General features: G+C 49.5%; 1 non-coding gene across 1 annotated transcript; it reads right to left on the reverse strand.

Annotated features, from left to right (window-relative positions):
* Window positions 1-845: 845 nt before the first annotated feature.
* LOC119401033 (U1 spliceosomal RNA) lies at window positions 846-1,009 on the reverse strand. The gene has a single exon (XR_005185373.1). It is a non-coding gene; the product is annotated as a U1 spliceosomal RNA (small nuclear RNA).
* Between the last annotated feature and the right edge of the window lie 16,739 nt (window positions 1,010-17,748).

Here is a 17,748-nt window from a genome sequence, read left to right on the forward strand (position 1 = left end):
GGAGAATCAACACATCGACCGAGAAGGAAAAAAATTCATCTAGCACTAATGACGCTCTTGTGTAGCGATTAGTGTAGCTCTAAATCCTTCGCTAAGTTCAGCTCCACTACTGTGAAACCTGAGGAAGTGCGTAGCACGGGTACCCAGTGATTCCCGTTCGTAGCATTCCCACTGCTCCGTTTACCAAACCGTCGATGGCGTCATGAGGTAAGCATGTAGGGTTTCCCCGGCACGACTAGATCTTGTTAGGGAGGTTCGCAAACTCGGTGTGCGACGTGCGCGATGCTTTCTGCTGCGCTTTATCGACTTCTTGCTTGTTGCGGTAGTTGACATACGTGTCCTCTACATCAAGTTCCGTCAAGTTGTTTCCCCTTCAGATGTAGTGACGAAGGCGCCGGAGAAGCCGGTGGGAGGAGCAATCTCGTGCTTGACGAGGCAGTGCCCTATCGCGCGGCGCGGGCGTTAGCCGAACGTTTCCGTAGCATTTTAGTGATCTTTAGTTCATTATTGCGATTACTTCTTGGTTATCTCTGGTAATTATATTATTTTAGACCCTGCTCGTTCATTTTAATCTGGGTTTGAGCATCGCTAGCCTTGGTTTAAACCTGAACTGACCACCTAATCACGCCACGTGAGATTACGGATGTACGACATGGACGGCGAAAGTGCTGGGCGTTTAAGAGAAGAGATGTCTTTCGCTTTCGAGTAAGTCCTAGGCGTGAGTTTTCATCTCTGCGCTGCCCACAGCTACCATCGGGTGAAGTCTACCAATCGCCATGTAACCCCTCTCCTATTTACGGCGAGGACGACCTGCCTGTTTATTTCTACATTTCGATTTCAGTATAGAGGGGCTGGCGCGTACGCCTAGCCCCACTACCAAAAATTACATGCCCCACCTACCCCGGTTTGGGATAGTGGCGTGCTTCAGCCCACCGCAGTGCAATGGAATAGGCCTCGGCACGGGACACCGGCCTGTATGATCACCGGGAGTCCGACACCAGGTAAGTATGCAGATAAGTGCTTCGGAAGAGCAGGCCACTGCGAAAGACGCACCATATTACTAAAGTGGTGAACATCGCTTTCCATGACACAGGAAGTACTGCTATGCAAAGAAATCATTCGGGAGGATTTGCAACTGCACAGAAGCCTTCTACCTACCCAACTATAATCCTAGCTTGTGCAGTTTTTGAATAGTAGTGTTCACAACTGGTAAATTGCGAGAAATTTTTCTCAGGCTCTTTTACAAGTCGAGCGATGGAAAAGCTGAGGAAATTGCATATCTCGCGCGATGGCTGGCCAAAATGCCGCGAGCAAAAGGGGACGCGACGCGCGTTCGCAAATATGCCCTCTAGTCATGCCTCTAGTATAGTGCAAAGAATATATTTCTGGGCGCTAAACCAGAGGCACTTTACTTCTAGCAGTAGAGAGGCAATTTAGCTCTAGTGGCATGCCGTAGTTGAGGGCTCCGTAAATTTCAGCCATGTGGTGTTCTGCACTGACATCGCACAGTACGCGCGCCCCAGCATCCCGCCTCCATCGAAATACGACCGCCGCGGCCGGGACTGAACACCTGACCTCCGGATCTGCAGCCGAGTACCGTAACCACTGCACCACCGAGGGAGGCGGATATATATATATATATATATATATATATATATATATATATATATATATATATATATATATATATATATATATATATATATATATATATATATATATATATATATATATATGGCGCTCTTTGGCCATCATATTGGCGTTTGCGCCACAAAACACATATCATATATATATATATATAGAAAGACAGAGAGAGAGATCTTATCCCTCACTGTTTACTGTGTGTGGATATATCGTAGCTGTTGCTCTAAGCCCTTCAAAATATCCATTTCTTCCCTGGTTCCGCACCGAGATGGCTCAGGCTCTATTTCTATCTTCAAAACAGCGTTTCTGTTCGCATTTTAGGCCTTAGACGGCACCAGGAGCAATCGACACCGAACGTGCTCCTTTTGCTCGCATTTTGCTCGAACATTCAGAGCAAATTGTGTTATATCAACTTGCCCACTGATGTTTCAATAACTCGAGCAGGACAGACCGGCCGGCAGCGTCGAGCAGCCATCACGTAGCGAGCGCACGCGCGCAGAGCGGCATCCGAGTCCACGCGATGACGTCACGCGCGAGAGGGCGCCACTCAAAGATCTCGAGGCGAATGATAATGAACTTTACTAAAAGCTCTCCCAGAAAAATAGATAAGCTTTTCTGGAATCTTATGCTTATAACAGAAGACTAAATTGTCTCAAGCTCATGAATGGACCGTACCTTTATTATGTTCTGATAGCAGTGTCCTTTGAAACGTTCGTTTGTTGAACATGCCACCTGCGCCAAGTGGAACGTCTTGAAGAAGGGGACTGCTTGCTGCACTAGTAGTTGGCGCTAAATCTCACGCAGCTGTATTTCGTGTGGTTGTGGCTTTGCAGCAGTACTCCGCTCTATGTGGCGCATACTTGACTACCATCGAAAGCAAGGCGCTGCGCTTTGGAGCCTTCGCCGACGATCTCCCAGGTGGAGTTCACTTCGTGGACGCTGCCAGAGTTCTCGGCGTGATTTTCGAAGAAGGTGACTAGAACATGGGAAGACGCGATAGCCAGAACGAGGGACGTGATTATTAGGGCTTCGCAATACAAGCTCTCACTCGTTGCAAGGGCAAGTGTGGTGAAGACGCAGGCGTGCGCTTATGCTTACTACGTCGCACACCTGCGTTTTTGCCGCGCAGTTTCTTCAGCGCCTCTGGACAGTCATCGAAGCATTTATATGGGCACATAAACCTGCCAAGGTCAAGACTAGTTGCTTCAATCTGCCCACTGTGCGCGGTGGTCTAGGTCTTCCGGATATTAAGATATTCACTAGAGCGCTGGCAGCAGAAGCAATCGCTAGATTGTTCGTTGATCCAGAATACCCAGGAAAAGGCCTTCTAATGTACTGGTCAAGTACTCTAATGACTACGTTTACGACAGATAGGTACAGTGGACTGGAAGCTGAGAGACCGTTATTGTTTTTCAAGGCTGTTTGCGACTTTAAGCGCACAGTAGATCAAAAAACGGAGGAGAAACTATTTGAAGAGCTAGCCCGAATAGATATAAGCTACTTGCTAATGGAAGAGGCGTTAAAAGGCGAAGATAAAAAAATGAACCCAAGCCGATGGAAAACACGGAAGAAAAATAAAGATGGCTGACCCCTCTGTCAAATGAATCGGTATAACACGAAAGTGCAACGCGTCGTCACAGAAGTATATTGTTTATAGAGCATTCGTATATGACAGCTTGTATGATGTCTATTGTTATTAGGCAGATATAGCACCGCTTGATGTGGACGCACTCACGTGGACGCCGAGTGGCACATATCCATGCCGACGACTAACGCCCATGGTCATGATTTATCCCTTGCAGTAGCTAAAGTTCTGCACATGCACGTGGACCCCGCATATGGTGAATCCTGCGCAAATATGGCATAAACAAGCCCATAGTAAACACTGATACTCGATATGCACTCCTTCAAAGCGTCGTGAAACGCGAAGAGCAACGCTACGCGCGTGGTGTCTACGCTCTAGCCCGGCCGTTAATTCTCACAGGGCGAGCGGGAAACGCGGTGCGACAGCCAGGCGAGCCTCGGAGATCTATTTCGTAGCGTTAGCTACACTGGCCGAGCCGGAGCGGTTTCGCGTGCCCGTACAAGAGACGTGCTGCGCATGCGCGAGGAGCAGTGATGTCACACAGCTGGCACACCGGAACGCTATGAGCTGTGGCTGCGGGCGGGCTGATCGCGTCCCTGTCGCGTGTGCAGTGTCGACTGACCGAGTGCGACCACTGCTGCCACTGCATGAACGCGCAAACTGCGCCACGGGCGATAGCGTCCCTCTCCGTCGGGCAAGGTCTGTGACGTCACGGAGGGAGTGCGCAGGCCTTCTCTTGTCTAGACCGTTCACGAGACGCTGCCGTCTCTATGGCCCCAACGCGGGCGCTGCGCCGCGTGTTGGGGCCATAGAGACGGCAGCGTGTTACTACACTGACCACCGAGCCGTCTTGTGGCAATAGAGAAATGGCGTTGAGAAAAAAATATACATGTGTCACATAATGCGTACACCATGTGTGTGTCATTCAAGCAGCAGTAAGCATGATAATCAAGCTACTCCTAGACAACCAGGACAGCTAAGAATAATCAGCTGAACCTTAGCTCACGCTACGTATATATATCCTGGCATAGCCGAGCTAAGCCACTACAATTTTTGTCAATATGGATGGATGCTATGATCGAGGCTTGGGCTCAACCCACCACCTCGCGGTGTGCTAAAGCATTGACGACATTGCGCTTCTCCTATTGGAAACGAGCCGGATAGGACGGTCGTAGCAACGGCGCGTTTTAGGGACGAAGCTCCTCAAAGCGGCACCCGTTCGTCCGTCGTAGTGCGTAACCAGTCGTAACGCTAGTACCAGATCTTGACCACCAAGGTGGTGCCGGTGGGAGATTTCTCCTGTGCGTTGTTGAACAATAAAAAATTCGCAGCGTGCGCGTTAACTAAAAGCCGAATTCTTCTGTCTCTCATTCCCAATAGGCGCCATTGGCATGTTCCAGTAGGAAACGTTAGTAGAAGTAGAAGTGTAAGTGTTAGCTAAAAGCCGACTTCTTTGTCTCTCATTCCCATTAGCAGCCATTGTTTACCTCCAAGGTAGTGCCTGGTGAGATTTCTCCTGAGCGTGATTAAACAATAAAAATTTTGTTCAAAACGCCGTTTATTCATGAAATAAACCAATGAAAGACGCCAGATGTTTTCTAAAAGCAAAACGAAAAGGCGCCAGATGTTTCTAAAGCAAAACGAAAAGACGCCAGCTGCTTAACGAAAGACGCCAGATGTTTTCTAAAGTAATGGTTTTGTAAACAATGAAAATGCACAGCGTACATGTAAAATTAAAGTGAGCTGCAAGTCGTCATAACTCTCATCGAACCTTTAGCATAAAAGCGCCCGATCTCACGTCGGTGATGATGTACTGGGCGGAATTCACGGAAGATTCACGGTTTACCGATGAACCTCCGCAGCTTCGCCCACTCATCATCATTCACTCCGTGGATATGCTGTGATTTTTTTCTTTTGTTTTTTTTTTCGAGCCTGGTGGCACACATGTCCCCGCCCCGTTATAAAGGCGACGCTCATAGCATCCATCCATCTAAGAGTACTGAGAGGAAAGTGTGAAAGATAAAAGGCGCGTTCATGTAGGCTCTGTTATGTGTTTGGCGGTAGCTCAGTGCGCTAAACGCCCGGCAGCCATCGTGGCGGACCGAGAGGTCATGGATTCGACTCCAATCGACGGAACTTTGCCATTTGATGACATTCATTTTGGTGACGTATTTCTGTGACGGAAATACGTCATGAAAGTCTTAAGACCCCGGCATAAAACACTTTCTTGTTAAGACAAAGTTCCCGAAGAAGTTAGTTCGTGAGCTTCACTGGCTGAGAAGATGGAGCGTGTTACCGACGCGTCAAAGCCTCGCCAGGTTGCACGTGGCACCAAATGATAGATGCAAGAATCGTGGGCAATCCGAGATCACTAAGCATCCGTTATTAGATGCGAAGTATCTTAAGGCCGAGCTCAATCCGGTGGTGTGCGGCGTGACCACCCTTACTGCGCATGCGCATACCCTCTCCATACACCTCCTCTCCACTCACCCTCTCCACTTTCCCTCTCCAATATCCCTCTCCCGTTCCCATCTCCACTTTCCCTCTCCAATTTCCCTCTCCCGTTCCCATCTCCACTTTCCCTCTCCACTTTCCCTCTCCTCTCCCCCTCTCCCATACCCTTCTCCCCTCCTCCTTTCCACTCTTCCCCTGAAACGCGGGCTAGACATGCCGAAATTCTCTCCTGCGCAACGCCGCGATGAGCTCGAGCGCATGCGCGTCCCCTCCCCTTCTCTCTCCTCTCCTACGCTGCCCCCCTCTCGCCCGCCTGTCGACCGCGTTCCCCGCTCGCCCTGTGAGAATTAACGGCCAGGCTAGATGGAAAATACGACGCGCGTAGCGTCCCTCTTCGCGTTCCACGACGCGAGGTCGGTAGCATGCCCAACGAACGCCAACGGAACGCGATCGTGCAAGTGCTCCGGCTTCGCATCGCCTCATGGTCCCCTTTAGCGGGAGATGGTGTAATTTTCTAATGTGTCGCTACTAAGGGTGTATGGCACCTTGTTTGCCGCACCTTTGGAGTTTGAGCTACATCGCTGTCGCAAAGGAACAACGGCATGCTTGCCCAATTGATACTCTTGGTCACAATGCACGTGATCTGGAGACGTCGATGCCAGGCAGAAGCTCATCGACAACCACAGCGTGCAGCGTTCCCGACTTTACATCGAATTCATCAAATTGTTCGCGGATATCTAGTTGACGAGCTGGAAGTGAGTGGTGCTGATGCCTTCTTAAGGCGCTGGCACACTCGGTTTTTCACATTACGTGGGGGAAAATTGCAATTTCTAGCAGCGCCATACTAGGGGAAAAGGAACAAGTTACCCGAATCCTTACGCTACACTCCAGCTCCCCCACCCCCCCTTTTTTCCCACCTCCTTGAGAGGTATGATGCTTTTTTTTTAACATGTTTCTTGTTTTATAGCTGCTTGGTAGCGTAGATTATATTAGTGCAGTCTGCCTAAGATTGCGTCTAGAGTTAGTATAAGTTATACTGAGGCAGTTTATAAGCATTTAGTTTATGAGCGCCCCTAGCTCTTACGTGTACTGGTTCAATGAACTTTCCTTTGTAGTCGTATGTTTCCTTCAAAACGATGGGACAGCTTCATGCAGCTCTCCCATAGCAGAATATAAATTACCATAAATCGTTTAACATATGCTTTAAACACATCGACACTTTGCTCAAGCGTTCGTATAGCGTCATACAATGGAGTAAACGTGTTCTAAACATATGATCTTGAATCGTCCAACGTTTTCAAGCCAAGCTTGTACTGACTGATTAGTGTAGCTGGTGGTGTTCCAAAAACCCTCCTCTCCCACAAAAAAAAATTCTTTGCGGGGATGGGGTTTCAACCCGGTTCCCTGTGGTCCGAAAGCACGTGCCTTGAACTGCAGTGTACTAGATTATCTTCTGATTCACTGTACTTGGACACTCGGCTATGCGCCCATGCTTGCCCAATGTGAACTGATTGAAGCATATGAATACGTTCTACCGACGATGCAAAAACCAATTGGGCAGCAGTACACTTGCTGTGATCGCTTCATTGCAATATCTCGTGTTACGTGCAAAAAGCTATCTGCTGGACAACGCGTAAGGCCGATATCACGAATTGCACGTTTCAGCGAAATTCTGAAGCGGTACGTCTGGCACGGCCATGCCCCCATTTCCCCGATTGGGGAAGGGCTCCTGAATTTTTTGCCAAACGCGCACTCTAAAATTACGGCAGATTCACCGAACAGCTGCGCCTGTCACATTTCTACAACTAATCTGTGTTTGCGGACCCTGTGCCGGTGTCGGCGCAGTTCGCAAAAACAGATCGCGTGACGAGGGGAAAGGAGGGGCCTCGTGAGAGGGGAAAGGTCACGTGATCTACGGCGGTGAGGGGGTGTAACTGAAATGGGGAGGGAATATAGAAATATATTAAACAAAACGAATTTCCTTGGCGAGGCGATGTTCGAACGCGGGTCCTCGCGGTCTGGAGACGAGTGTCGTAACCACTGTTCCATACACCCACGCTTGCATGATTGGAAAGATACAACATTATTGAACGTCCGGCAAGGTTTAATGCGACCCAGGCTTAGCTTCTCGCAAGGGGAAACGCCAAGGCCTTGCCTCAACGCCGCCTCGGGAACTTGCTGGACTGCCCACGTCTGGATGCCGAGGTCTGAGCTGCGCAGAGCGGCGGCCCACCTCGACTACAGGGTCTCCGGAGTCACTGCAATCATTCCTATAACTAGATTGCACACCCGCAACATGTGTTTGAGTGTTGCTGGCCCTTCGTGGCAGAATTTGCACGTGTCGTCCTGATGCTTCTCTGGTTATATTCGTTTTAGATGGCATGGATTAGGGACGTTGTTTGTCTGGAGCTGTCGCCAGGCGACGGCCTGCTTCCTGTTCAATTTGGGACTCGGCAGTAGGGTATATCCTTCGGGAGTTTAGATATGCTTTTGTTATGTCATGGTATCTAGTGGGCCTCTCCCGTTCTGCGCGAGGAATGTTCTCTATCGTGCGAGAGGCGCGTCCCTGTTCGGCGCGGAAGGTCGTGTCTCGTGCCGTCAAGTGCGCCGTACTTGTTGAGGTTCGGGAGCGCGTCGCCTTCCGTGATTACGTGCGCGGGGAACTATACGATAAGTGGGCAGACCCGAAACCGCGAGCTCGACGATGCACCCTTGCAAAACATTAATTTACCCAGAAGCATATATGAATGCGAGAAGGAAGTGACCGCGTGGGCCTATCGGTCACTTTTCTCGCAGCGAATCACGAGCGCGTCTGCGAGGATCATTCTCGCTCCGACGTCGTCATGTTCGTTGAGCGTCCGAGCGGCCGTGGTGCGCCGGAGTTGCTCGGAGGATTTCACGCTCGACGGTTGCTCCGTCCACGATGTCCTCTCGTCGAAGACCGCTCGCCGATCGGGGCCCCGTTCGCGACATCCTCTAACCACCTCCCCATCTTTCCTATCATTTTTCTAATCCCTCCTTATCCCCTCCTTGTTAACCACTGCTGCGGTGTCCTCCCCCTGCGAGACAATGGCGGGGTTCACTTTTCTCTTCACTTCCTGTTATTTTATTATAAGAATCACTTCCTCCCCCTCCCCCCGTGGTGCGCCGGAGACGCCGAGCGTTAACGACGAGACGAGGGCGACGACGCTGCCGGACGTTTCGCTGGTGCCAACGCGAGCTTATGAGGCGAGACGCTTATCATGAGCCAGCTAGGTTCGTGCAAACTTTGCTGAAGCTTAAGAGGAAAAGGTATTGCTTCACGGAAGGGGCGGCAGCTTCTCTGTCCTACGATTTTTGCGTCGTGGAGCTAGTAAGAATTTTCGCCTTTGAGCTGTTCCTTACGAGGTCGGTCGACGTCCTTGTGTAAATTCAGTAGCTATGTGCACATCGTAGGCTTACCAGGCTCTTCGACTGCAATGGCGTTTAAGGGGCATATGTAAGGGGCACGTAGCTAAGGGTGCGTTGTAACGTCGGCAATTTTATACAGGGCGTTTTTTTTTAGGCAGTGCAGATTTGTTTATCAAAATGCTATGAGAGTCACGCACCTGTCGTCTTCGCACACGAACTCTACGTCGAGGCGGAAATACGCTGCCGCACGTAAAAGTAGATTGAAATGGGCAATTAAAAAGAACTCGTTAATTAACTTGTTTAATCTAGTGAGGGCAGCTCTTTATATGGAAAAGTAGTAGGACGTGAAAATTCAGGACGTAGCCATTTCTCAAAAATACCACGAAACAGACGTAATTTGAGATAATAAAATTCGGCAGATCCCACGCCATGTGGAAATCGGTTTCATGCGAAGAAATCGGCGAGTACTTGTCTATGCTGCATTTATTGGCTTTTAGCCAAGCGTTACGAGGTGTGTTTACGTGTTTTGTAAGCGTAGTAGTTGTGTGCACATCGTGGCTTTACCAGGGACGTCGATCACACAGTCTTTTAAATAAACTTCTGGTCTGATGTAACGTCAGGACACAGACGTGAGCGTTATCGAAACGAAGTGCACTTTACGGTGAGATGATGTGAATATGTCGAGCAACGCTTGAATATAGCTTCCTGAATCATAGAAATACAAATGTAATGTTTATTAGACTTCTAAGAAAGCGGAGCCAGCACTGGAACCACAATTGACGTGAACCCGGAATGACGCCTGTAATATAAGAGTACATAGGTAATGTTTACTCCTTTGTTTGCAACCACAAGTGACACCCGCCACGGTGGTCTAGTGGTTATGGTGCTCCACTGCTGACCCGCAGGTCGCGGGATCGAATCCCGCATTTTCGATGGAGGTGAAAATGCTTGAGGCCCGTGTACTTACATTTAGGTGCACGTCAAAGAACACCAGACGGTCAAAATTTCCAGAGCCCTCCACTACGGCATCTTTCATAATCAAATCGTGGTTTTTGGACGTTAAACCCCAACAACTATTATTAGCCCCAACTGACGCTGCACTGACATAAGCCTGCAGAGGGTCTCCTTCCAAAGCAGTTTCGAGACGTCGCGTGGCTCTGCGGCGAAATACCTGACTGCCACGCAGAATGCTTCGGTTCTGTTCCTGCTGGGATACCGATTTTCAACCTCTGCATTCGTCGGGTAACTCTGCCGACGTCAGTTTTCTTAAATCTCTCGCATTTAAATGACGAATATCCCTTCTCGTCGTTCCTGTGAAGATATGAACTGTCAATCACCTGCGGCGCATACCCGATTACCGTCGCCCGTAGTATACAGGTATGTGCCACATGTGTCGGGAGAAAAGGATGTGACGACGTACGCGACAGGATTTTCACGTTATACGTGTCATGAACAGACAGCCATATTCGTTAAACCCTCTTACCCTCTCATGCCAATTTTAGTCTTCACCAAGGTAAGGAGGCGATCACGAGAGCACCCAGACGTAGGCAGATAGATAGATAGATAGATAGATAGATAGATAGATAGATAGATAGATAGATAGATAGATAGATAGATAGATAGATAGATAAAAACTCTCAAGGTGCCTAGGGTTCGCTAAGAAATGCTTCGCATTTAATAATCGAAATTGAAGTTCCCGATCCAGACGACATTTCCACTTTTTTTTGTAGCACAGCGTAACACTCAGGGGCAGCCTCTTTGGCGCTTCTTCTCGTAGACAAGCGAAAGAGTTCTTTGCGCTTATTTATAGCTTGAGAAAGAAACAGATAAGCACTGCACACCAAATGCAAAGAATAAGCAGTGCAGTTGTGTACTTGAGACGACTTGCCGTTTTTCCTGAGCAGATTCTTCCGCGACGCGCCTTTTTTTTTTCGAAGTTCGTCACGTGAACTTCCGGTCTGACGTCACAGAGCAGCTGTATTTCCTGGGCGCCTGGTACGTCCAGTTTCGACCCGCCTCGATAGAGGCCTTGCATTTTGATGATTAATTATATCTCAAATTACTAGCGTTTCTGGGATTTCTATAAAAAGGGCGCGCCTTAAAATATCACGTCCTACTATTTTTCATTATAAACAACTGCCCACAAGTTAATAACAAAATAGTTAATTCACGAGTTCTATTTAATCAATGCTTTCAGCAAAACTCTACGTGCGACAAAGTATTGCTGCCTCTACGTAGAGTAACATGCGCGGAAACGGCAGGTGCCTGATTGTCATAGCATTTTTCTTTTAAAAAAACAGGGCCTAGCTAACGCACTAATGGTGCGAAGACTGAGGAAACAGCGAAGCTCGTGGCCTTCCCCTCCTCCATTATCTCCTCCTCACCCTCACTTTCCTTCCCACCCCTTGCTGTACTATACTATACAAGACTATGCTATACTTTACCCTCTCCCCTCTTCCTCACCCTCACTTCCCTTCCTCACCCCTTGCTATATTATACTACACATGCCTATGATATGCTTTACTCTCTCCTCCTCCTTTCCCTCCTCACCGTCACGTCACTCTTCACCCTCACTTCCCTTTTCCACCCCCTTGTTATAGCTTAATATACATGGCTATGTTATGCTTTACGCGCTCCCCTCCTCCTCACCCTATCTTCCCTTTCCCGCCCTCTTGCTACACTATATTATGGCATGGCTAGGAGCCGCATGGCACTATGCGAGGTGGTTGTCAGGCAACGCGCAGTGAGTTTGTTGGGCACACCTCCGGCGCAACCTCAAGCTTAAACAGCTACGCTGCTAAAATCTGTATTCTCTAAAAAATCGGGCCAGTTCCACACCGTGAAAACTGTACAAACTGCAGAAGGAATTGCTCTTGGGCTCGTTGGGACTTGCTAATAATCATGGTGTAGCATAGGCGTGCGCAGGGTTCCCCATCAGGGGGGGGGGGGGCGAAGGTTCATGGCAGCGCCGCCCCCCCCCCCTTGTAAGTCAATGTACGAGGCAGATTTTGCGACTCCCTTTCTCTTTGGTGACTAGGAGGGTCAATGTATGGGGCAGTAATGTCGAAAGTTCGGCGAGTTGGTGATAGTTCATGATTATATATGAAGCAGCGCACGACGTTCCTTTTGTGCCTGTCGTCGTGCGCTGCTTCATGTATAAAGTATGGGGCAGATTTTGTGCCCCTACTCTTAGGTTATTAGGGGGGGCGGCCACCCCCCCTCCCCCCCCCCCCCTTCCTGCGCGCACGCCTATGTGGTGCAGCGCAAAAACACATAACAAAGACACAGAAACACGCACCACAGGCGCGCCGGTGCTGTGTGTTTCCGTGTCTTTGTTATGATTCTTTGCGCTACACCATGATTATTGTACAAAATGCGGAGCAGAGCTGAGGATTCGCCTGCCTCTGTTGACGCTTGGCTTGTATTCGTCTGAGTCGAAGCTGCGGGTTCGCCTGTCTTTGATGGCGCTCGGCTTGCGACTGAGCCTTCCGAAGCTGACAGTTAAGGTACATTCACACCGAAGGCGGGGCGGCAAAGCGGCCGAGCGGGCTTTTCAAGGCGGCGAGGCGGCGAGCGCGCGTACCTGTTCAGACCGCATGGCTTTCTTGGCTGCCCGCGCGGCCGAGGAGGCGGGGCCTCTCGCGCTTTAGCGCACGTGTCGCTATCACGTGGCACGGCTTCTCCCAAAGAGACACCCGCACCACCGCCGCGCCACCGCCGCAGCGCGTTCTGATTGGCTGCGGCAAAGCGGCGAGTAGCGGCGAGCGGCAAAAAATTGGTCCGAGAGCGATCGGACCTGCCGCTTCGTTTTCCGCCCCGCTTTCGCCGCCTGGAGAGGAGGTTTTCCCGCTTTCCGCCTCACCGCTTTGCCGCTTTGGCCGCCCCGCCTTCGGTGTGAATGAGCCTTGAGCCTTTACGTCGCAATAGCTGGCGTTTGGCCTCTGCTTCTCTCTTCCGCAGATCTGCGTCTGACTCCCGGTGCTAGCCTTTTGCTATCGCTACGCTGACTCGAATAGACTAATTAGCCCTTTGGCAATGCTGGCGTTCATGGGCAAGCAAGCGCTGGCGTTTCAAGCATGCCGCCTGCACGGCGTCTATGGCAAAAAGGCAACCTTCATTTGTGATGCAGTGCCGCCCTCTCTTGGCTTGTTTAGGTATTGACTTGACCTGTAGCGCCCTCTTTTGAACTATTTTGATACTTAGAGCGTGACGCCAAGCGACGACTTGAGACGAGAGCCCGGGTCCCTGAAGCATTCCACGCTTTAAAAAGTTTCGGCAGATCCCACGCACTGTGGGAGTCGATGTAATGCGAAGCAGCCAGCAAAGAGCTGCATACATCGCCTTGTCTTTGAGGCAGATGAAATCATTCATGCCATGGCACCTAGTCCACTAGATACTGTATGTTTGCGAAGCATGCGTGCACAATATGGTATATATCATGCTAATGAAACCTATATTCGGGTACATACTGTGTATGCCCAGTCATTTAGGTTGTTCACGCGTTCATGTCATGCCATACCAATTTTGGTATATATCCAGTTAACAAAACATCCGGAAGCGCACCAAGACAGTTTCACGTAAATCATGCCGGAATTGACATACATTGTCATGATTTTCTTGTTACCACCTGTCATTTATGTTCATCATACAGTCACGTATGTCAAGCTAGCAAACTGGCCGCGAGCGCGCCATGAGCTTGGCATGTAAATGATGCCCTACATGACATGCATGTCATGATTGTCATGTTAACACCTGTGACTTATGTTCGTCATACAGTCATGTTATGCCTTACCAATTTTGTTATGCATCCCATTAACGAAACGACCAGGGGAGCGCAAAGTCGTAGGCGGCTAGATAGATAGATAGATAGATAGATAGATAGATAGATAGATAGATAGATAGATAGATAGATAGATAGATAGATAGATAGATAGATAGATAGATAGATAGATAGATAGATAGATAGATAGATAGATAGATAGATAGATAGATAGATAGATAGATAGATAGATAGATAGATAGATAGATAGATAGATTGCTCATCAGCGTTTCATCTCTGTAGCATTCATACACATGCCATGGAGCACTGTCCCAATGCATGTACATCCCACGACCACTGACACGCATGACTGGCAGCAAAATTCCGCAAAGTCTGCATTTTCTTGATGAGAGGCACAGCATAGCCACCTGTTCGCTTTATATCTTCTCTCTAGAGGGCGCTTCTTTAACAACGGTAAAAGTGCACTGGAGACTATGACAAAGCGAGGGAACACACATGCACACACATAGCGCTTCCCACATAGCACTATGTGTGTGGCTACATAGCGTCACACACAGCGGCAACACATAGCGCTATGTGTGGCTACATAGCGTCAGAGGGCGTCCATTCTACAAAATGTAGCGAAGCCTTCATAGAAAGTGTTACGTTTGTTTCGCACCAGGCTTCAACGCATTCATGTAGATCCCATATGACATGTATATCACGCAAGCATGGATGACACTCGCCTTCGGACCGTGAGGGCCTGGGTTCAAACCCACGCACCGAAGTGAAAACATAAGTTATTCATTCATTTCTTTACAGCGGCGATCCTCTTATGTGACGCCCCGCCACGGTGGTCTAGTGATTATGGCGCTCGACTGCTGACCCGAAGGTCGCGGGATCGAGTCCCGGCCGCGGCGGCTGCATTTTCGATGGAGGCAAAAATGTTCGAGGCCCGTGTACTTAGATTTAGGTGCACGTTAAAGAACCCCAGGTGATAAAAATTTCCGGAGCCCTCCACTACGGCGTCCCTCCTAGTCATATCACGGTTTTGGGACGTTAAGCCCCAGATATTATTATTACTGTTATGTGATGGAAGCTCGGGCAGTTTTTTCGTTGAGTCGGCATAGCAATGCTTATGCATTTAAAATACCTTGTAGAAACAAAGCGCAAGCACCGTTTGTTGGCGTATTCCTGTGGAGACGATAAACGGGAGACTATAGCTTGCCGAGTGCTAGGAGCACATACGTAATGCTTACTATATTAATATTGTCACGTGGTTGTTGAAGCGAAGAAGGCTGCAGCAAGACTGGGAAATATGCAACTCCTTATTGGCGAACTAGTGCCCGGAAAATGAAAACGCTGTACTCTGATATAGCGGCGAGAGCTGTCGTCGGCCGTCGACTCGAGTAATCTGATCATCGGCGGAAAGCGTCGTGTTTTATGCATCAGTCATCGAAGCTTCCAGCGTTATCGCTGGTGCGCGCGTAAGTTCACGAATAAACTTGACTATTCGAGTCCTGTGCGTATATTCTTAAAAGAATGATCTCAATCAATCGCGAAGCTTCCCGGAAATTGCGGCGCGGTCCGCGCCGAGAGTTGCTAACAGTTTTATTGCGATAGAAATTATATGGACAGTCTCGGCCTATATTTGCCATCGCCGTCATGTCCCGTATATGTATATGTATGTATATATACATAAAAGCCACAAATAAAAATAATTCAGAAGAAAAAAAAATCCGAAGCGCGCAACCTGGCATTCAGACCTGCGACCCCTAGCTCCGCTGCCCGCTGCCTTAGATAATTACGCCATGCGTCTTTTTTTTTTCTTTCTTTATTGAATTACGTCATGTGTCATTCGTTCTCCAGGATACTAACGGCAGAATACAAACACACGCAGCTTTGGGTGAAACGCACGGGACGCCTCACGTGGTGAAATTATGCGAGACGCGTGCCATGCTGCATCGTTGCTCGCGCTGCGTTTGCTTCGCGTCGCTGGCGACCCACGCTAGTTTTCCATTTTGGGCTTGCATCACCGCGCCACTCGTGACCAGTTGGCCAGGGAAAAAGAGCGTCCCGTGGCCCGTGCTGGCGCGAGCTAGTGGGAACGCTTTGGCTCTTGTATACGTTCATGCCACAAGACGGAAGAAACGAGATGGCTGAATCAGAATCACAGTATATATCTTACACCGTGACCAGAATCCTGAGGCTAAAATTACAGTGCTAACGCACAAGACAGCCACGAAGAAAAGAAATGTGCGACACAAGCGTTGACTAAAAACTGTTTTTATTCTTTCATACGCCAATGCATATGTAAGCGCAAGGAAACATTACCGCACATGATCTAAACCAAGACGTGTTACAAGGATGATAGTGCATTAGATACGCTAAGACATCAAATCATATTCAGATGGGTGCAGCAGGGTGCAGCGACACAGAAGTAAAGATGAAGTTCGATGTAGCCGAAGCGAAAGTAGTGGACACAATGGCCGCCCTAGTGCAGCCTTTAGTACCCCGACACCGGCATGCGGTAATGAGTCGCCCGTGGAAACACATAACCGCAGCGGCGTTGCCGGGTCACCTTCGTGACTTCGTTTGGCGATGGGGCTGGGGCTTGCTCCCCACTCGAGATCGGCTGCAACGATGGCAGGTGGTACGCAGCTCCACTTGCCCGAACTGCGTCATGGTTGAGACCAACCGGCATGCGACGATCGAATGCGTGGTCGCCCGACTTTTTTGGCGTGCGGTCCATGCTGGTTTTCGTGGACAGGGTGTCCGAGGGTTCGTGTCCGGTGGCGGGTTCCCACGAGGGCGCTTCGCGGCACTCTTACTAGTTGCCGGCCTGTTCAGCCTTTGGCGCAATCGCTGCGAAGCCGTCGCTGGGAATTGCGTCGACGTGCTTTATGGCCGATATTGGGGCGCATGAGGCGTGAGATCGTCGCGTTCCTATCTGAGGAGCTTTTCTTCTTGGGGGAGCGCGAGTTTCTGCGCCATTGGTCATGCCCTTTCGTCGGCGTTGAGCGTGATCGAGTCCAACTTATTTTTCGGCCGACATAGTGCCAGGCCACACCGTCGGTTCGGAGGTTATGTGCTTGTCTTCTCGCCCTTTTGATCTGTGTTCGCCACCTTGATATCTCATGTCCTAGTGAATCTACCACCACGGTGATGTACACGATGGAAGAGTATGTTCACCAGGGGCGTAGCCAGGGGGGGTTCAAACCCCCCCGAAATTTTTCAGTTTTGCTTGCGTATATATACACGCGCACATACAAACGCACGCACGAACATACATAAAGTATGGTTGAAACCCCCCCCCCCCCCCCCGAAAAAAAAAATTCTGGCTATGCCCCTGATGTTCACCCACCCATTTAACCTTTTACCCTATTCCCTATTGTGTCAATTGTGAGCTATGTTCGTTTGTTGTTATGTTGATCAGACTTCTGCTTTTCGCCATATGTGAAAGTGTTAGTTTTTGTGATGTACAATTGTGAAAATGTCAACGTATCCCTGAACACCGATATGTCACGCAGGATGTATGCTCTGTACATAGTGTAAATAAATTTTTTTCTAAACAGAAGGACAATGAAGTGTGTTTGCGCTGTAATTTTAGCCTCAGGAATACCAGCTAGACCCAATTGCATTTTTATTTTAGTGAACCAGAATCGACGCTCGCAGAGAACGCGAGCCATGGCTTCACGTGCCACTGCCAAGCGCCATCTTTATTAGATGCGAAGCAGCTCTCTGACTAGCCTGTGTAATGCTGTCCCTCCGTGCATCCGTACGAACGCGCCGCAACGCGCTCCCCTCGCCGCAGGTGTTGGAGAGGCGCCAAGTAGGTCACGCCGCAGCTGGGAGTTGACGTCACGCTCCCCTCGCAGTGCGCGCTGACGTCACTCTCTCCCTCGCCTGCCGCGCG

Source organism: Rhipicephalus sanguineus, chromosome 7 (assembly GCF_013339695.2).
Source record: "Rhipicephalus sanguineus isolate Rsan-2018 chromosome 7, BIME_Rsan_1.4, whole genome shotgun sequence".
In the NCBI taxonomy this organism is placed as follows: Eukaryota; Metazoa; Arthropoda; class Arachnida; order Ixodida; family Ixodidae; genus Rhipicephalus; species Rhipicephalus sanguineus.